Raw genomic sequence first — 22,523 nt, forward strand, 5'->3', positions numbered from 1 at the left:
GAGAGAGAGAGAGAGAGAGAGAGAGAATTTTTTAATATTTATTTTTTACTTTTCAGCAGATACAACATCTTTATTTGTACGTGGTGCTGAGGATCGAACCCAAGGCCGCGCGCATGCCAGGCGAGCATGATACCGCTTGAGCCACATCCCCAGCCCTACAATTCTTATTACACATATAGAGCACAATTTTTCGTATCTCTGTATATAAAGTATGTTCACTCCAATTTATGCCTTTATACATGTACTTTGTTTTTTGCATTACAATTTTTAATTCACATATATATACCAATTTTTCATATCTCTGTATATAAAGTATGTTGACACCCAATTCAAGTCTTCATACATGTACTTTGGATAATGATGTCCATCACATTCCACCATCCTTGCTAATCCCCTGCCCCCTCCCTTTCCCTCCCACCCCTCTTCCCTATCTAGAATTAATCTAATCCTCCCATGCTCTCCTTCCCTACCCCACCATGAGTCAACCTCCTTATATCAGAGAAAACATTCAGCATTTGTTTTTGGGGCTTGGCTAACTTCACTTAGCATTATCTTCTCCAATGCCATCCATTTACCTGCAAGTGCCATGATTTTGTTCTTTCTTAATGCTGAGTAAAGTTCCATTGTGTATTAATCCATTCATCCACTGAAGGATATTAGGTTAGCTCCACAGTTTGGCTATTGTGAATTGTGCTGCTATAAACATTGGTGTGAAAGCCACAACTTTTAAAGAAGTATAATATATACCTTATCTGAGCTATGACTTTTAAAAAATTTTTATTTGGTCATACTTCAGAATGAAGCACACAGAAGGACTGTTAGTTATATTTAACTCTTGAAGAGAAACCTGGAAAAAGTTTGGGATTTGACTAACAAATATAATATTTTTTTATTTCTTTTGGGAGAATACTATGAATGTCAGATATTTAAATTTATGAAACTTTTTTTTTTTTTTTTAGGATATGGCTTTCAGAAACTGTGTGGTTTGTGGTTCCATCACCTGACTTATTGGTTATCTTCTCTGAAGAAGGAATTTGTAATATCTTGATTCCTGGGGCTGGTGGACCTTGTTTGGGATCTTCTGTCATGATTTCATAGCCCTGTGTGGTCCCTGGAACTCTGGATGAGGTTGAAGGTCCCCACATGCTCCTTTGTAACTCTCATTTCTTGGAGTGTTCAAGATCTAAGAGAGAATTTCTCTAACATGTAAGCAAGCAGTAGATCCACTGGTTGGAGTCGTGCAGGGTGAACTGCTTCCTGATGTTGTTAAATTGGGTGCTGCCTGCAGGACTCAAGACTTTTAAGGAACTCATTTGTTTTGTTAGCATCAATAAATCCTTGAGTGGCCTAAGAGCTTGGTAAAGTTAAACTGAATACAGCATTTCTAGGAGTGGTAAACTAATGAGCAAAGTAATAAAACCATCACTGATGTCAACAGGAGAATTCAAGATAAGGAAGAATTCAAGATAAAAGGGGGAGATTTGTAGCTTCTAGTTTATTGGTTGGTCTAGGCAGAAAACAAAACAAAACAAAACAAAAACTGAGAACTCCTGGGACCATTTATTTTGACAGTTGGTACAATGATATGCAAACCAAGTTTAGCTGTGGCTCTTCCAGGAACTCGCAAGCCCAGTGTGCCACCCCACAGTCAGTAAATGGCTCTCAGGCTGGGTTCTGAGTTCAGGTCCAGTTGCCAGTGGGATCCTTCTTGGGGATTCTGCTGTGCATTTGTGCACCTGTGCACCTCTGTGTCTGTCTGTGTGTCCTGAAGAGGTGATGGGTAGAGAGCTCTGTGGAGTAAATTGCTGCAGTCCACAGGGACAAGAATGGCAAAGGTGATTGGAGCAGAATCCACTTATATGGAATGTAGTTGTTTCTTACTTGCTACCATGCAAAAGAGACATTATCGATTCTGGGTTTCTGAGTCTATGAGCAATAAAGATCCACCATCTGCCCCCAACCAGTTGAAATGTGGCCTTAACTTGCCTGAGGTGCCTTCTCTGTATCCAGGCACATTAGTGTACAAGTGTCCAATATAGTGCTCCTCCGGATTCTGGTGAACACAGCACTACCCCAGGGAATGCCTGGTGGGCTACAGGTTATAGAACAAGAGATAAAGCAATTATGAGAATGCAATTAGCAAAAACAAATCAATAATTAGATTCAGTTCAAAGAAAATCTTTTAAATCAAATATCTTGTGGAAGAAAATATTTTGACAGCTATTGACTATTGTTGTCTCAGAGTTGGCTGGCTTAAGAAAAATAGTATGTATCTGTAGGCCTTCCTTCAGATGTTTGGAGAGTATCAGAGTTGAGCATTTGTTGTATAGCTTTATATTTGCTAAACTCTCTATGTTCTAAAACTTGAGTATAAGAAAATTGCTGCACTTAATGTAGTACTAAATTAAAATAAAAACAAATAGCGGTGTAATGTCATAAATCTAGGAAGGTACTCTGTGTCTGGGATTTTACGCATCTTTGCAGTGTTGTTTTGGTTCATGGATGTTCTGATAAGAATAGCTTGTGAACTTTGACAGTTCAGAACATGTTTTTATGTTGTAAGTTGTACAGTGATGACTAACAAGCCCAAAAGTTGGGGATAGAAGGTGACACATTGACTAGAGTTTAAGGTTTATTTAAGAAAGTTTAAGAGAACAAACCACAAATTACTATTTCCTTTCTTAAAATATAAGGGAAAATATGGGAAATAAAATGTCAGCTATAGAAGACAATACAGTCAACAGATTTCAGAGTCAAACACCATTTGGATAAAGTGAAATGATCTTTATTGAACTGTAGTATAAGGCTTGATTTTTCTGTATCATAAGGATAAACTTCTGATCACAGTAATTTATTATTCTTTGTCATAATGAATTGCAGATTTTTAAATCTGAAAACCCAATCTTTGAGAGATTGATGTCACTATTGATAATTGATTTCATTGATTTTTCTTATAAGTTCCTGGATTTTTCTTGTGACCATCACCATGAGTGAAGCAGGAAAAAGTGGGAAAGCACAGCTGTCAGATAGCATGCATCTCAACATGAAAAACACATACACATGCACACACACACACACACACCACTAACCAGAATCCTATTCTCTAGGAAAGAATTAAACAGGCTCCCCCTGCCTCAGAGATACTATAGGGAACATTCATGGGCATCCTCCTCCACCATGTTCTCAGATGGAGGATGACTGGACGTGACACCATGGATTATCTGGCTTGAACTGCATGGATATGACTAGCCAAAGAGGTACCCTTCCTCCCACTGCTTCCCCTAAGATCTGCTTCCTTTGAGGTTTTCCTCTGTGATCCCATTTACAAGTTTCATAGATCTGGAGTTGTAAGATGGTGACTACTTCATCTTAATCTTTTCAAGACTAAATGGGTATATAGAGAATAGCAAGAAATATAGATGTTAAGAGTAGGGATACGGCTAGTGTCTTAGTCCTTCTGTTACTGTGACAGAATACCCAATACTAGGTAAGTGATAAAGAATGAAGTCTATTAACTCACAGTTCTGGGCCTAAAAGTCCAAGATTGGGTGGCCACATCTGGTGAGGGCCTTATGCTATATCATAACATAGCAGAAAAGTAGAAGGGCAAATGTATTCCTGGAGAAGAGACCAAATATGAGGTCAGCTTTGCTTCTTAATAATCTCCTCTGGAGAAAACCCACTTATGAGGGGAAGACAGTCCCCAATCTTAACAACTTAACAACGTAAGCTTTTTCAAGGCCCTGCTCCCAACACAGTGGCAATCAGATTTCAACATGGATTTTCCAGAGGTTGACTCACTTGAAGTGCAGCAACAAGTACCTTTCAGTTACAAACTGTATTCTAATCACAGTAGCAAGCATTTTCCCAGTTATAAGAGATAGGAAACCCGACCAGATGGACTTAAGAAAACAAGGGAAATCTTTGACTCAAATTATTTTTACAAATCACAACACTTTATTTCAAAGTTGGGTCCAAGTGATGAAATTTTGCCATCAGGGTCAACCTCTTTTCAGCTCTGGCTTTACTACTTTGACTGGACCTCTGGCAAAATACTGTTTGGCATCTCCAAGATCACGGTCAAACTGCCCAACCACATTGACTGAGAAAATGCTTTATTTTAGACTTTGGCCCTTATTGCCATTTGAAACACGAAGGACTAATTTGTTTATTCCCTCATATCAAGTCCAAGAAATCAGACTTAATGTTTGTTTTGTTTGTCCCCAAAGAATATCTGGGAGATAGTGAGTTTTCAATATGTATTTGCAAAGTAAATTCCCCAAATACCATTTTCATTTTTTCACTCATGTTGCAAGACTGGTCTTACCTAATAATCTGGACAGACCTAACAATCTTTTTTCTCATATGTGAGATGTTCAGTATTTTTTTAGTATTATTTTTAGTTGTAGATAGACACTATATTTTATGTATTTTTTTTATGTGGTGCTGAATATTGAACCCAGTGCTTCACACATGCTTCTACCACTAAGCCATAACCCCAGCCAGGCCTAACAATCTTGACAGGAGGTTATGTCCTTCCAACTGACTAGTGGTAGAACCAGGAAATGATTGTGACCTGATCCTTGACCAGGTGCTTCATCTATATCACCTTGACAATAAATCACAGTGCACCAACTCGTTAGATAATTTAAAATGTTAAGAAAAGCATTTAGTTTTCAGATTATCTGCTTCATGTGAAAGATGTTTGGTTATGTGTCTGCTTCTCAGATTCTAAACTTTCTGAAACAGAACCACATGTCTTTGTCTCAGTGGTGGCCCACTAATGGTACTCAGTAAGTAATTACCCAATACCTGAAGAAACTAATATAGTCGTGCACCCCATAATGACATTCCCATCAATGACAGCTACATATATGAGAGTAGTCCCATAGATTATGATGGAACTAAAAAGTTCTTATGGTCTTGCATTTTTATCATGCCTTTTTTATGTTGAAATATACAGATACAATTGTGCTTCAACTGCCTACAGTATTCAGTACAGTAGCATGCTGTACAGCTTTGTGTCCAAGGCTCAGTGGCCTATACCATATGGCCTATGAGTATGGTAGCTTATTATACCATCTAGGTTTGTGTAAATACACTTTTAATGTTGTTGACACAATGATAAAAAATCACCTAAGGATTCACCTCCTATAATGTGGCCCATCATAAAGCAACATATGACTATATATTTAAATATGCTATTTGAAAATATGTGGGAAATGCAGAATTCCCATGTGAATTTCATAAATATTTTGTAGTTGAAATATTTTGTAATTGAGCTTTCAACTGTCGACCCATTGGTCAGATGGCTAATTTTGAGTGATTCATTTCCTTTTTAGTAGTGAAATGCATGGCCTAATTTCTAGTCCAAAGCATTCGTAAGAATCATGGCACATGTTACTAATGGTGAAGGAGCACCTGAAGTGGAGCTGAGAAAGAACAGTGTCAAGAAAACCACCCCAGGGCTGGGGATGTGGCTCAAGCGGTAGCTCGCTTGCCTGGCATGCGTGTGGCCGGGTTCGATCCTCAGTACCACATACAAACAAAGATGTTGTGTCCACCAAAAACTAAAAAAAAAAAAAAAAAAAAAAAAAAAATTAAAAATTCTCTCTCTCTCTCTCTCTCTCTCTCTCGCTCTCTCTCTCAAAGAAATGCTTTAAAAAAAAAAAGAAAGAAAACCACCCCAACACCAAAGAACAGAAAGAGAAGGACTTAGGATAGTATTAGGCAAAAATATTGTAACCAGGGACCTGAGACTCCAAATTGGATCTAAGCCAGGCTAGATTCTACTCAGTGTGGCAAGGGTGTCTGGGAGCAGTGTGCAACCATATTTATCCAGAAGCTTGGTTTGCAGTATCTAATTGGTACTCAAAGCAGCATCTAATACAAGATGTACAAAGCCTGAAAAAAACCAAGGTGGGGCTGGGGACCAGAAAGGAAAATGCAGGGCAGGGGATGTGCAGGTGGATGAGGGTTATTACATTTCAGCATGGTCATTGTATCCATTTCACTCCTTGATACCCAGGAGGCTAAATTTACTTGGGCTATGATTGCCTCTGGGATTGGAAACTACAGACTTTCCAGTCAGAGCAAAAGGAAGTTCCCATTATGCTTGTAGACTCCACACTGCTGGTCTGTGCTGAGGGATTATGAGTCTGTTCCTGGCTGGTCATTTTCAACAAAACCATTACTAACACCATAACATGCTGATGATATTGCTTAGAAAGTATTTCTATTTTGAAATGAAGATGCTTTCTAATTTAATTTTCAGAATTCCATAGATGGGGTATAATGGAATCTATAGAGATGATTCCAGCAGCAATTTCATGATGTGCTAACATCATGAATCACACTTTCTGATAGGAGTGGTGTGGGTGTAAGCAGATGCCTGGTTCCACAGGTTCACACCATCTGTGTAATCTCAGGTAACTTACTTTTCCTCTCTGTGTCTGTTTCCTCATCTCTGAAACTATAGGTAATATAAGTAACCTACCTAATAGGATTAGTGTAAAGGAGATATATATAAATAATCTCGTGCCTGGTCTAGAAGTAAGTTCTCAATGAATTTTAGCTAATTTAGCTCCTATTGACTTAAAGAATAAAATCAGAAACATAGTCTTGGTCCACGACCTTGTGTAGAATAATAAACAATATCTTAGGGCAAAGTATTGGCACTAGGTATTTACATTATCAGAAATATTTTCACTAGTAATGTGCTATTATGACAATATTACAAAATAGGGATGTTAAAAAGAAGTCTGAACAAAGTCAGAAAGTCTTACTATAGCATATTGCTCTATTTTGATTTTCTAGAATATCATCTCTGTAAATAATAAAATCCCTCAGATTTTAGCTGTTTGAATCAACTTGTCATAAGCAGCTTAAATCTTCTTTCAGCTTCACATATTTTCTATGAGCTGAAAGGAACTCTCCAGGACATTGTCCAGGAGTCTGTGTCAGGATAATAAACCCTGGGTACATGTGCTGCTTGTTATCTGAATTTTTTTTTCAAGTCTTGTACAACATATGATGTCTGGCCACCAACATGGATCCTGCAACATTCCTGATAGGCTAGTGAGTGTTAGCCTCTAGGTGAATGTATCTCTGTTACAGGGATGCCATCTTCACTTGAATGTGCATGGAGACATTGATGTGGGTCCCTAGAGAGAACAACACTGACTGATGCTGAAGGATGAGGTAGAGTTCTATCTCCTGAATTTGCTCTGGTTTTCTTCAATCATCTTGTCACAGGCTTGTTCAGTCTCTCCATATCTCTGGTACTTACACTGTTGTCTTCATTGTTTCCCTGTCTCTAACTCATCTCTTAATCCATTTGCCATCCTGTTGCTACAGTAATCTTGCTAAAGGTTACTTACCTAATGACCTTACTTTCCTGGGCAGGACTCATATGTTCGTTCACATCACATGAAACACCCTCACATTCCCTGAAAGGCCCCTTCTCTTTACCACTGCTCCCAGACTGGCCTCAACCACAATCACCCAGCCACGCTGGCATCCCTTCACAAGTCTGTACTCACCCCACCCCCAGTGGACTCTTGGAACATCTTGCCTTCCTATGGTTTGGTGTGTGTTCCTTCTGTGGGATCTCTATTCCCTCCTCTATGGTTCTGAGTTGCTGTTCCACCTTGGTAGGTTTTCCAGTATGTCTTCTTACAGCTCAGTCACCTCTGACAAGCCCAGTTTCTGCCACCATCCACATTCATAGTTATGTCTCCCCAGCACCTGGGGCCATGCCTTACATACAGTGTAAACTCCTTCATAATTCCTGAGCACCTGCACACACAGATGCATACAGATATGGATGAAAATTCAGACAGTCTTTCCCTTTCTACTTACTCTGTGGTACAATTAATTGACCTGTGGGATTACAATTTGGTAAATTAAGTTTCCATTAAAAACATTAACAAATTAAGTGACTTTCAATATTACCATTGCAATTTATTTTTATTTTTTTCATGAGTTTGGACAAAAACTGAAAAAGTTGGGGCTGGGATTGAGGCTTAGTGGTGGAGTGCTTGCATAGCACATGTGAGGCACTGGGTTTGATTCTCAGCACCACATAGAAGTAAATAAATAAAATAAAGGTATGGTGTCCATCTGCAACTAAATTTTAAAAAAAACTGAAAAAGTCACAAATTATTTGGATGTTTTTCAAATATTTACTCCCAGGCACTTGCCATTTCATTTTTAGCAGTGCCTTTGAAATAGCAAAGAATACATTTTGTTGGAGTAAACTGGTTCTTCCAAATCTCTCTGAATAAATTTATCCTTTGGGCTTATTTTGGCAAGGCAAATAGATAGTTGAGATGCTTACATAGGAAGAGCAAAGAAGAAAAATAAGTGTATTATCATCTACTATTGAGCAAGAATATTAGTATATCCAATTAATAATATAATGGTATAAAATTAATAACAAAAATATTAGGTCTTTGTCTTCTTAAACAAAAGTGAAAATAATTAGGTTTATCCAAATAATAATTCCCACCTGCATATTGACTTATTAGAATATAGCAAATGTTCTGTAATTTTTTTAAACTTGTTGACTGAGTAAATTAACATGTAGAATATGCAGAAGGCAGAAAATATAATGGTGACAGGAAGAAAAAACTACAGCTCCAAAAATACAACTAAGAAAGTGAGTACAAAAGATAGGCGTGGTCCAATTCTCCAACCTCAGCCTCCTGAGCTCCTTGGATTACAAGCATGTGTACACCTGTCTAAAGGAAGTGATTGTTTCATGGAAATTTTTCAGGCAGACACTCAAGTTTTCTTACTATTTAAATAATTTCAGGTAAACATTTCATTAAATAGGTGAGCTATAATGAGATTCTGATGTCTGGAGGGGAACTACATACCAGGAGCAGAAGCATTCTAGGGAAAATCAGAAACAGAGAATCTTGTGGCCGATTGGTGAAATACCCTGAATCCTCTCACTCTGCCTGTTGGCTAGATGGTAGAAGAGTCAGAAAACTAAGGTTGTTTTGACAACAACCCAGTGTATTAAACTAGAAATAATTTCCCATAAATTAGTTACATTAAAAATTTCAGTATCATATGAATCCAAATTCTGAAAATAAAGTAAAATTCTTCCTTTTTTCTTTATGTAATTTTTATGCATTTCTTGAATACATCAAAGAAATTACTGTCTCATTTTGGTTGAAAAGGAAATGATATTTTATGATGGATTCATTTATAAATATTCTTGCTAGGAATGGATTGATTGCACTTGCTCTGAGCAGCTGACATAAAACCATATCATAGCCCCCAAATCCAGTTTTTCCTTCCATGAAGAGACTGTGACCACAAGACACAGCCCTGAAGAAAATCATGCTTCACTAGAAACAAGAGCCTTCCCAGATGGAGGTCCTCACAGGAGTCTGTTCTCCAGGAACATGCCCACATTTAGCAGGGAACTGTTCCTGGTTTTCTCAAAGTGGGAGGAAGGAGGCAGGGAGACAGGGAGGAAGCAACAGACAGAAGTACATCTATATCACAAAACAATGCAAGAAAATTTATATGGGCAGTTTTAGAACGTTCTAGTTGATTATTTGAAACACCAAATACCTATATCTTGGCAATGGCATTTTTTCCCTATTTTATTATAAAGTAGGGAGTCTCTAGCTTAATAGGGAGTCTAGCTTTGGAATGTTTTTTACATTGCTTTAATTCTCCTCAATCAAAATGCTCAAATTACCAAACATTCATTCTAAGATAATAAAAATGAAAACAAATTCTCATGCAACCTTTGTCTTGTCCTGAAAATTCAAGTTGTTATAAATTTTTGAACCAAATATGATAGTACAGTTGTCAAATTCTTGTATTTAAAGTGATATGGTCATTTAGAAAAATGTCCCTCCACATAAATGACCACCTGAACTCTTTCAGGTCTTTTCGACATTTTAAAAACTTTGTGAGGCAATTTTCCAGTATTTCTACAATAATATAAAAGAGAAGAAATTAAATAATTTTCCCTCTATTTTCACTGGAGAAAACTGAGGTATTGCAGGGTAAAATTTTTGTCTAAAGTTTATTCAAAATAGATTATTTATTCACACAATAAATATGTTGCTCTATGAGGTAGCATTTGGAAGCAACATTTATAGAATAAAAGTATGCTTTTTAAAATTAATATTTGTTACGGTTTAGATCTGAGGTGACTCCCAAAAGTGCATGTGTGAGGCAATGCAAGGATGTTTACAGGTGAAATGATTACAGTATGAGGATTGTAATCTAATAAGTGGATTAATCCACTGATATGGATTAATTGGTAACTGCAGGCAGCATTTAGGGTGTGGCTGAAGGAAGTAAGTTACTGGGGCCATGACTTTGGGGTTTATATTTTATCCCTGGGAAGGGAAATATGCTTTCTCTCCCTCTCCTACCTGCTGTCAAGTCTTGAGCTGCTTTCCTCTGCTATGCCTTCCACCACCATGATGCTCTGCCTCACCTTGGGCCCAGAGCTATGGAATTGGCTAATCATGGACTGAACCTCTAAAACTATGAGCCAAAATAAATGTTTACTTCTCTAAGTAGTTGTTGTCAGGTACTTTGGTCATAGTGACAAAATAAAAAAAAAAACTAAAATAATATTATTTTTAATTGACAAATAATAATTGTATATATTTATAGGGTACAATATTTATAATGTGGAATGATTAAATCAACATGATTACAATCATAATTAACAGTTAATTTAGCATTTACTAGATACACACACACATATATATGTATATACATACACACACACACACACACACACACACACACACACACACACACAAATATACATATGCACCTTTGAAATGTGTTTGGGTTTCTATTGTACCATAATTAACAGAATTCTTTTTTTTTCCCTGGAGTGGCTGGTCTTTAATTTCCTTGGGCCAGAACTATAGCCCTTCCTCTGGCTCTCAACTGCAAGACTTCAGTCAGGCTGACTTGATGGCTTAGAGGCCCATGGAAAAGAACACATTAATCCTGACCTGGGCAATGGCCCCTGGCTGTGAATAAGCTAGAGGGGCTGTGTCAGACTTCTTCCTTGTACCATTCCCTGGGTACCAATCCCCAGCCAAAGCTTGTCCTCAGCCCAAGTCAAAAGAAAATTTCTTCTGTCCACTGCAAATTCTCTATGGAACTTCTGGGGGTTCTCAATACCCTGCGGCCTTCTAGCTGCTTTCCATGTCCTCCTCTTCAGTCCCCTGCTCCCCAAATCTTGGGGCAGCCCTTCTCCCCATAGTGGCTTTAAGGCTAGGTGAGGGTTAGCCCAGCACCTCCTTGATGAGCAGCAATTCTTTGAGACTGGGGGATGGCATAGGGTCCTGGAGCAGGGACTCTGAGTGGCATTTGTCCAGACCTAGACACCAGGGGAGCCAGACATGGGCCTCCAGGAAGGGTGCCAGGAAAGAATGGGGGCTCTTTTCTCCTAACAGCTGCAGGGCCTTCTCACAGCAGGCCCAGGCCTCCACAGGGTCCTCCAGCTCCTGGTGGCACACAGCCAGCCCAGCTAGGGTCAGCAGAGAACGGTCTGGGCCCCAGGAGGGCATCCAGCTGGGTCTGCAGCTGTCAGGCATTGGCCCAGAGTGCCAGGGCCTCACAATAGAAGCCGGTACAGGTGAAGCTCTGTTCCTGCTGCAGCTCTGGCAGCACGAAGAAGTTCTGCAGGTCTGGGGCATGGCGTAGCTCAGGCACGGCTTGTAGGTGGCCCACAAAACTGTCCAAAGGCTCTGCTAAGGCGGGCAATCATCTCTACGGTAAAATTCTGGCGCAGGCGCTCACGGGGGAAGGAGACGGCATCCATTGGCCCCAGAACTTCAGCTGCAGGTTTCAGTGCAGCTGCTTAAAGTCTGAGTAGCTGCAAGAGATCTGGGCCGGCTGGCGATCTGGTGGCCCTGGACACATCATGGCGAGGGTATAGAGTAGGAGGGAGGGTCCTTGACAACACTGGTGCTGGTCACCTCAAAGAGCAGCTGCCGGGATACCAAGAGTGTTTGGGGATTTCTTCCAGAAATCCTGTAGCTCCTGGGCCAGGAATTGACTGCCTCGCTGCCCATCAGGTGGGGGACTCTGTTCTGTCTTCTCGCGGTGTCTGTCCCTGGGAGTCCAGGCGGGCCTCCTTGTGGTGCTCAGCACTGGTGAAGCTGAGGGTGCAGCTGAGACAGGAGGACAGTTCCTCGGCTGCGGCATCCTTCAGCTAGGAGGTCTCTGGGAACTGCTCAGCCTCTGGGCCCCCCGCCGAGCTAGGAGGCCATGGCATCCTGGGGGTAGTGGACTACACTAGGTCCAGGGCTGGGGCGGGAGGAGGACCCCTGCCAACAGAATTTTTGACAGTTACAAAATTTTGGTTATTCATGTGAACAAGTTTGTGAACAAAAACTTTTTTTCAATTTCATGCTTGATTGCCTTTTAACATTTTGAATATGGAATTTGAGAGTTTTATGGAATTCAGTAACTTTTGCATTTAGACTAACAGATTGTGCCCTTTGAAATTGCTATATAAAATTTATGCAATCAGGATAATTCTCCAGCTGGTGAGCTACGGATAGTTAAAAATCTTTAAAACTGAGTATTAAGGGCAAAATCATTACTAATAAGAGTCAACAGCCAATAGTCCCAGTTGTGACTCCCAAGCACTCCCTTGACTGGGATTTGAGGTTTTGCATTGTGTCTTCTCACTGCCCCACTCTGTCCAGTAGTAGTGCCAACCTCAACCACAGAGCACAGTGTAGATACCAAGACTAACCTTGTGCAATGTCTTATGTCACAGGGAGCTGCTTCCCTGCCTAGTCCAAGAGCCCATCACTGCAGAGATGTGGGGATTGAGGACCCAAATCTGTGCAATTCCTTCTTTGGAGTTCATGGTCTGACTTCCTTAGTACAAAAATAGCCTCCACTGAACCCTAAGTGCCCTGGTTTGGTGGGGCTCAGAGTAAGCTTCAGTTAGCAAGTCAAAATTTCAGTTGAGGAGGTGAGGAATTGTTAGTTTTTAAAATGTCCCAGGTGACTTACATTCATTTCCAAGTTTGAGGACTATTGCTTTACCTTCAGGGTTCCCAGGTTCCTGCTGGGGTCCTGGGGTTGGCTAACCAGGTTCAGTCTCACTACCCTTCATCCCTTTAGCCAGAAGGTTTCTTGAATTCTGACTCCTATATGGGCAAATGTTTCAGCATGTAGAAAGACTTTCCTGGCTGTGTGCATCAGAGAAACCATTGTGGTGCCTGTTTCTTTGAATTTTACTGCACGGAATTGTACAATTTTGACAAATTTACAGACATTATTTTCTTCTAACCCAGATATGTCCTCAACTTCTAATTTATGGATTCCTTCTGAGGATTCACATTTCTGAATGTGGTGGCTTGTTGAATTTTACTAACATGCTTATTTAAGCAGGGATAGGAATGTCTTCAGAAATGAATTCTACAAGGGGGAGCCTCTCCTGGTAGTTGGAGAGAAACCCTTTTCTCAGTCTGCTTTTCTGCCTCCACTTATCACTTATCCTCACACACCCACCTGGAAAATTAAGACCCCTTTGTTCTCTTCTTACAATGAATTCAGTTCTTTAAATGCTTTGAATTCAATATATGTCACAGTTGACCTAACTTAGATACGGAAATTTTTAGATTTGTTCAAAATACTCTCCTGAAGTCCTGGTCAGTTTAATCCAGGAAGGAAGAATTTATTAAATACCTACTGTGTGCCAAGAAATATGATAAAAGCCAAGAAATAAAGTTACATACTGGTTCTTTACAAAAATATGCTGATCCTGTAAAATGTACCTGGCGATTCATTTAAGGGATATTGGTTATAATTTTAGAACCATACTGCTCATTTGGAATCTTCCTTCTGGCAGCCTGAACCATGAACCTTGCCTGAATGTTGGCTGGCTGGATTCATCTACTTGCCTACATAACTAATAGGCAAAAAAAGATGGAAAAAAGAAAAATGGGTTTTATGCAGTTTGATCAAACTGGGGAGACTCCACAAACAGTGGAGCCTAGCTTCTTCCTCTTAGTGGTAGTAGTTATTACACGTAATAACACTTTTCCTGAATAGAAGTTTTCAGTGGCCAGGTGAAAATAAGAATTGGGATGATTAAAATTTGCCTTTCAAGCAGGCTGAAAACCTTTTCTTCATAAGGCACTGAACAGGACAGTCAGTGAGAAGACAGCAACAATTCTTCCTCCAGAATTTTGATTTTCTTTTTTTTTTTTTTTTTAAATTTTTTATTTTTTTTATTGGTTGTTCACAACATTACAAAGCTCTTGACATATCATATTTCATACATTAGATTGAAGTGGGTTATGAACTCCCAATTTTACCCCAAATGCAGATTGCAGAATCACGTCGGTTATACATCCACAATTTTACATAATGCCCAATTAGTAATTGTTGTATTCTGCTACCTTTCCTATCCCCTACTATCCCCCCTCCCCTTCCCTCCCTTCTTCTCTCTCTACCCCATCTACTGTAATTCTTTACTCTCCTTGTTTATTTTCCCATTCCCCTCACAACCTCTTATATGTAATTTTGTATAACAATGAGGGTCTCCCTCCATTTCCATGCAATTTCCCTTTTGGAATCACAAGATTTTGCATTATTTTAAAACCAGGAAGCAATATACTTGATTCTTTCTGTTGCCAGGCCAAATAGGCTCTTAGACATGTAACTGGAAAGACAAACAAACAAACAAACAAAAACTTCAGTTGGTTAAAATTTTGAGTTCTTCCCCATTACACTCTTTTAAATCGTAGCCTTTTTCTTTTGCTTGTACTTTTTTTTTTCCTTTTTTTTTTTTTATTGTGCATGGTACTGGAAATGGAACTCAGGGCCTTCAACATGCTAGGCAAGTGCCCTATCACTGAGCTATATCCACAGTGCTTTTTAAAAAATATTTATTTATTTTTTAGTTGAGATTGGACACAATATCTTTATTTATTTATTTTTATGTGGTGCTGAGGATCAAACCCAGAGCCTTGCATGTGCTAGTTGAGCGCTCTATGGCTGAGCCACAACCTCAGCCCCAGTGCTTTAACTTTTATTTCTAACTGAATTCATAGAATTTGGAATAAAATCTTAAATAAATCTTTAAAAACAGGTTTTGTGTTTGTTCCAGGTTTTCTGGAAGTTCAAACCCAGATACTTCACAAGAAGGTTTTGTTTTTTTTTAATAAACAAACAAGTATGTATTCAGCTAAATGTTTTCAGTCATTTGGACTTCAGATACTATTTTTTTTTCTCAAAAATATGTAAGGCAGTTCACAAATGCTGTGATCTTAAAAAGGAAACACTACTGTGTGAATCTACTCCACTGAAGGGAACTTGAGACATCATTAATTATAAAATCAATTATTGTTTTTAAGTTCATAACAAATGCAATTTAATAAGAGTTTCAATTGATGGGCACTAATTTGCTATCCTACAACACTTAAATGGAAATAGCTCTTGTAGTGTTACCACATTATTTATAATTAAAAGTGAATTCTTAAGCATTGAGAAATAATTTTACAGGCAACATTAGAATCCAGATAAATGCATGACATATCTGAGTTAAGGCAATGGCCAGAAGCTGGATGTATAAAGTAATTCTTGAATACAATGTTAAAATAGGAAAGGAGCTCTAGATGTGAAAACAAAAGTGCTTTCATTTGAACTTGGCATAAGTCCCCTATGTGTATGAAATAAATATACTAGCCTAGAACCAAGAGTAATGTGCCCCTTTGGACCTTGTTATGGCAAAATATAACCATAGTATATCACTCCAATCCATGGTGAATTGAAACATACAAGATCTCAGAAATCACCCTTGCTCTTCTCCATTGTATATTGGACTGGGGTTTGAGAGTTATGGAATTAAACAGTTGAATCTGGCAAAGTGGTTTAAGCTTTAGTCATGCTAAATGGTTCAAAGCCTACCCACATAGGATGGCTGCATACAGGGACAATGTGGGATTCTTGCACAGCATGTACTTTTAGAGGCAAGTAAGGGCACAGGTGGACGGAGATGCAGTGAGGCTGGATTCTGCATAACATGGATTCTGTGTGCCAAGCTTATGAATTTGGAATGTGCTGTAATAGGGATTCCCACATCCTCTCTATTGTATATGTTAGAACATTGGAAAAATGCCAGTGCTTTAGTTCCTTTGGTTCAGAACTGGAGTCCAAAGTAGTGAGGACACTGGGAATCTGCTTGATTATGGATGGAAAGCCAGTTAAGTGGGGTGAACACACTTCGTGTTCACAAGTTCTCAGAGACCTCCATATGTCACCAGCCATCAGGAATGACAGATATTGGAATTACAAACTAGTCCCCAAACTCTTTCCTACTAATACAGAAATTATCCTTAAGTATGCAAAATTCCTCTTGAATCCAGATATTCTTCCTGGTCCACACACTGAGAGAGCCACTCTATGAGTGAGCCTTGAGAATAGGCACCGGATGGCATTCAAACTGTCATTGTGAAAGGAGCAAGAAAAGTCAAAGTTCGGGGGGGGGGGTTTATATACATTCTCTTTTTCAATCCAGAGAATAGCTTCCATTTTGATGTGTTGAGGAATGAAATACATGCATATTCTGAAAAATTTTTTAAATTTCAGAAAATAATGCATGCAGAAAAGATACTATTTATATGCAATTTTGTATGCACAGAATTTCAAAGTACTGATGAAAGTAAGAACAAATGTATTACTGACGGACTGTAGTCAACCAAGGAAGTCTGTCCAGAATTGTTTTTCATTTGAGGGGATAAGCAGATTAAGTAATTCTAAAAGGGGTCAAGGGCCTGGAAAACTCTCTTACTGTCTTACTTAGATTGGGAGGATCAAGCCAAATATATTTTTCTCAGCTGCAGGAAGTTCCAAATTTCTAAGATTTCACCTGGGAAAAATAAATATTTGTAGGTAGGTAGGCAGGCAGGTCGGTAGATAGGTAGATAAAAACTTTTTTAAAAAATCAGAAGCTGAATATTGTAAAACTGTTTTATGTCAGGATAAGCAACAGGCTATTGATGAAAATGGCCTTACAATTTATGCAAATACTGAGACAAGGTTTAAGGTTTTCATAAAAATGAATTTGATGCATAAAAATACCTACAAGAATATTCCTAACAGTCTGATCTGAAATCAGTTTAAATGATGAAAAATAATTATGCTTTTTGTTCCTCTCTAAAGTACATTACAGCTAATCAAAGATTTTCCTTCAGAAAACATGTTAATGTTTCAAAAACCTAACCTTGAGTACATTTGCACCTGTGCACACTAAAGCTGAGAGTTCTTTTTTCATAGAATCACTGTATAAGTGGTTATTATGCTGAGAAATAAAAATTACTTTAGCCTAACTGTGATTCTGATATTCAGATGTTCTTATATGCTTATCTGCACCAATCTTGGTTTTTTTCTTCCGTAAGTGATGAAGTGGATGGTTTTTACAATTGTTGTCCTCTCACGTGTTAAAAACAAATATCTGTGAATAATTCATGTAGTTTGGAAGCATTTCAGAATTCATAAAGTTTTTTTATAGAAGTATTATTTATTTGGGGCTGGATCTGTGGCTCAGCAATAGAGCGCTCACCTAGCACGGGTGAGGATCTGGGTTCGATCCTCAGGACCACATAAAAATAAATAAACAAATAAATAAATAAAATGTATAAAAAAGAAGTATTGTTTATCAAATTATTAATGATAATTAATTCAATGACTACTGAATATTTTACAATGATGCCAGAGAAGAAAATTACACCTGGTCCTACTAATTTTTGCTTCAGCAATCTTAATATACAACAGCAAAATTTCACATTGGAGACAGCAGTGAGTGGAGATTTCCAAGGGCATCTGACTCTTCATCTTATGTGGATGTAACTTAGAAGAGCTGGTAGTGTAGGAACAGCACTGTCCCCACAGAGATGCTCCTATTCCAGGGCCTTACAGTAGATAGGCACCTTGTTTTGAACACAAGCATTTTCAGCTGATTGGGGGAGTCAAATCAAAATGGAAGATTCTAATGTCTCAAAATTAGGGTTTAGAGAAAATGGTCATTTTGAAAATGTATCAATTTTTTGAGTTATCTGTATAAGCTTCTACTTCAAAGGTTTCCAGGTCCTGCATAAATCACACAAGCTAACAGCCCCCAAATCACACAGGCTGACAATCCCATAACCCATCCTGGTAAAGATCCTTGCGCTTTTATTGGCTTTTGTCTTTGCTTTTGCCCAGGTCCCTATAAAAGAAGCAAAAGCCAAAAGTCAGGCAGAGGTACTGACATCAGGGAGCTAGGCCTTGGGAGGCCATGGAGGTGCCATGAGGCTGTCTTCCCACCAGCATGATCTCTGGGGAGCCTCCTGTCCAGCTCTGATATCTGGGAGACCCCACTGTGGAATCACACACCTCAATCAAAGTCCCAAAACCTAATCAAGGCCAATCTCTCCTGAGATAAAAGCCAGAGGAGGGTTCAGGAGCAGATGGGCAATTGATCAATGACATCCAGAGAACAGGCCTTGAAAGCAGGGGTGCCCAGGGTATGCCATGGCGAGCACAGGATAACATGCTCTCCAGGAAAACTGAGGTGCCCTCTAATGCCAAGTGATGTCCATGTCAGGTTGGGGTATATTGAAGTCCTTGCCCACAATCCCAGTTGCTCCACATGGCATATGCCTCCTCCAGCTAGGCTGGCCCTCATTGGGAAGACTAAGGCTGAGGGTCAGACTCAGTCAGGTCACCTCCCCAGAGCCCAAGCACTCAACAAAGTGACACTTCAGTGGAACCTTCTGATCAAGTAAATTCTTGTGCAGAAATTCTAAAAGTAAAACCCATAGCAAGCAGTATCTGCTGAGCAAGCACTTACATTATGTGTATGTGCATGCACAAAAGTTCACTGTGTTTTAAGTGTGTCCCCCAGAAGTTCAAGCACTGAAAATTTAATCCCCAAAGTCATATACTGATGACATTTGTAAGAGAGCCTTTGGTAGGATTAAATGTGGTCTTGAGGGTGTGGTCCCCAGGAGAGTGTTGGTGGTTTTCCAAGAAGAAGAAAGGAGACCTGAGCTGGCACACTTGCTCTGTCCCAGCAGGTGATGTGTGTGCTGTGTTATGATGCAGCAAGAAGGCCCTCATCAGATGCAGGCACCACGTTCTTAGACTTTCCAACCCCCAGAAACATGAGCCAAATAATCCTTTATCCTCTTTTATAGGTGGGGAACAGATACAGGGGATGGAACCAAGGGCCTTACACATGCCAGGTACACATGGGAGACCACTGAGCTACAGTATTGATATAGCATCAGAAAAGGGCTACCAAAGCTGCCATAACCAGTACCGTGGACCAGGAGGCTTTAACAACAGTAACCTGCTGTCTCACAGTTCTGCAGACCACAAGTCTCAGATCAAGGAATTAACAGAGTTGCGTCCTTCAGAGGGCACTTAGAGAGACAGTGTCAGGCCACACTCTTGTTAACTTAGACAGCCCTGTCCCCTTGTGTCACCTTCAGTACCTTCTTCCATATCACCTCCCTCCACATGAGTGTGTTTGTGTCCACTTCTCCTTTTACAAGACACAGTTCTATTGTATCAAAGCCCACCCTAATGACCTCATCTTAATTTATCACCTCTGTAAAAACTCTTTCTCCAAATAAGATCACAAGCTAAAGTACTGGGAGTTGGCACTTCAACATATCTCTCCACCTCTGCCTCAGGAAGGAATCAATTCAACACATAACACTCTAATATTCTCTTTATGAAAAAGTCAAAATGTGACTCCATCTTAATAGCCCTAAAAACTGGATACTGCATTTCAAAAGACACTTCTAATCCTGTTTCCACATTCTTTTAGATTTCCTGTATTTTGCTTTAGTGTCAGAATATCAAGATGATTCAGATTTTTGTGACCACTTACACAAGGTAAAAGTATTTCAAATCCATGTAGTAAACTCTGAGGTTCTGGAACTATACAAAGATGATTACTTCAGTCTACATCAAAACAACCTATATCCAGAGATGCCCCACAGCAGGGTCACTGTAATACTCTAATTTTAAATATATGGAAGTTTTCTGTAAAAAAATTTAAGGGGGAAAAAGTAAAGTTCTGGCAATCCAGATAACAGACTAAGACTGAGATTTTCAATCCCTTCAATGAAATATTATCTGGTCTCAAAGATACCTGGATCCTGCCCCTCCCTGAATCTCTATGAGATCACTTTTGATAAAATCTAATAATCTGCATCTTCTAAAGGAATGTGCCATGATTTATTTCATTGCACTGGTTATAGCTGTACATTTGTATCATTTACCACTTTTTCTAAAAAAAAAAAAAGTTTTAAAGCATTTTTTAACCTTTATTTTATTTATTTTTATGTGGTGCTGAGGATCAAGCCCAGTGCCTCACATGTGCTAGACAAGTGCTCTACCACTAAGCCACAACCCCAGCCCTCAATTTACTATTTTTAATTCATTTTCAAACAATTTCAAATTGACAGAGAAGTTGCAAGAATCCTGCATGAAACTCCTCCAAACTCCTTACTCAGATTTACTACATATTCGCATCTCACCCCAAAGGCCTCATCAAGCTCTTTCCACATGCACATGCACACATTTTAGTTTCTGAATTCTCTGAGAATTGGATGCCCCTTGATCCCTCAACACTTCAGTACATAATTCTTAATGGTAAGGACATTCTCTTACTTATACAACACCTGCACAACTAAGAAATTCAGGGAAACTAACCTGGATGACATTTTCAAATAATTTTCACCCACTTTTCAGTTTCATCAACAGTTCCAATAACATCCACAGCAACACATTCTTTCCCATCAGCACAGCTGCATTTGGCTGCTTCCCCCTTCAGTTGGACCCACCCTGAGCTATTTCATCCTTTAATGACATTGACAATTTGTATTATAGGCCACTTGTTTCTAAAAATGCCCCTCCTTTTGGTCTTGCCAATTTTTGCTCAAAATCACATTTGGGCACTTGTCTCCAGCTGGAATACAACCTAAATAACATGTGTTTCTTTGACGAACCAGTGTCCATCTGCTTGAACATGTGATGTTAACCTGGATCACCCAACTAAAGTGCCAACTAAGGTGCTATTTCGGAAGCACAGAACAGCTCTTACCAGAATAGATTTAGTCACAGTCCCCTTGCAAATAAGATTCAGTAGGGAAGTCCTTTGAGACTATGCACACCTCCTGCTTACCCACATCAAACATGCTCCTCCATTACTTAGAATCAGCACTCATTAATGACTCTTGTCCAAACCAATCCATACAACTATTATTGCAAAATGTAATTTTCCCAACTTGTCTCCCATTATTAGTGGACATTTTGCTCTATGGAAGTGCCCTTCCCTCCCCATGTCTCCATTTATTTATATTTTGAGTGAGTTAAATAGTTGTCCCTGCAAATGCATATCCACTCAGAACCTCAGATGTGACCTTATTTGGAAATAGTCTTTGTAGTACTAATGAGTTAAGGAATATAGGACAAAATCACCTTGAAATCAGGTGAACCCTAAGTTAATGACCCATGTCATTCACACACAGGGAAGAAGGCCATATAAGGCAGAAGCAGAGATCAGACAGATGTGATCACAAGACAAAGACACCAGGAGCCTCCAGAAACTATAAGAAGCAAAATGTAATTCTCCCCTGGAGTCTTCCTAGAGACCATGGTCCTTCCAACACATGGAGTTTGGATGACCAGCCTCCAGAACTGTAGGAGAATAAATTTCTGATCAAATTATCCATTTGAAGTACTTTGTTAAGGAAGTCCTAAGAAACTCATATGCATATTTACTTACTTAATATCTACTTTGAATTATGAATTCCTTTCTTGTTCCATATACAATCCATTCTTATTTTCACTGTGATGCTCTAATGGTCCCTCATAGGGCCACTGGAGCTCCTTCAAGTCAGCCCTGTGTACACCTGACATGCCTTCATCATTTATGATCACTTACTTGCTTTCTTCCAGGCTCATCTTGCATTTTCCCCTGTGGCAGTCACATAAGTAGTTATTTCTCCAAGACACACTAGCTCCTTTAATGTAGAGCAGTGTTTAGAAACCAAGATCTGTGAACCAGAAGGGCTCAATGTTATGAAGGTGCAGTAAATAACTGGTATGTATAGAATTAAATGTTTTACATACTATGGGTTTGTAATTTTAGCATTATAATATGTACATATGCACACATATATGAATATATGAAAATCATGAGTTATACTAATGCCTCCAATTCCAATCCAATCCTTCTACAATAAGAACCCTGGTTCCAACACTATCAACACACTTCTTATCACCCAATGTATACATGATACATTCAGAATTGCTGTATCCACACCACTATAAAAATCAAAACTACTGGCCCTGGGGCTGTGGCTCACCTAGTATGTGCAAGGAGCTGGGTTCAATTCTCAGAACCACATAAAAATAAATAAATAAAATAAAGATAAAAAAAATCAAAACTACTCAGATAAGTGCAAGATTTGCTTTAAGGTGGCAGTTAATTTTCCCCTATA

At 39.1% G+C, this 22,523-nt stretch overlaps 1 long non-coding RNA gene and 1 pseudogene across 1 annotated transcript; both read right to left on the reverse strand.

The window, feature by feature from the left end:
- Positions 1–1,541: 1,541 nt before the first annotated feature.
- Positions 1,542–22,072, reverse strand: LOC144370137 (uncharacterized). Its single transcript, XR_013430076.1, has 2 exons — positions 21,965–22,072; positions 1,542–2,092 (listed from the first exon to the last, which is right to left on the reverse strand). It is a non-coding gene; the product is annotated as an uncharacterized LOC144370137 (long non-coding RNA).
- LOC144370136 (sorting nexin-21 pseudogene) lies at positions 10,062–12,327 on the reverse strand (annotated as a pseudogene).
- Positions 22,073–22,523: the final 451 nt, after the last annotated feature.

This window comes from Ictidomys tridecemlineatus, chromosome 13 (assembly GCF_052094955.1).
Source record: "Ictidomys tridecemlineatus isolate mIctTri1 chromosome 13, mIctTri1.hap1, whole genome shotgun sequence".
Lineage (NCBI taxonomy): Eukaryota > Metazoa > Chordata > Mammalia > Rodentia > Sciuridae > Ictidomys > Ictidomys tridecemlineatus.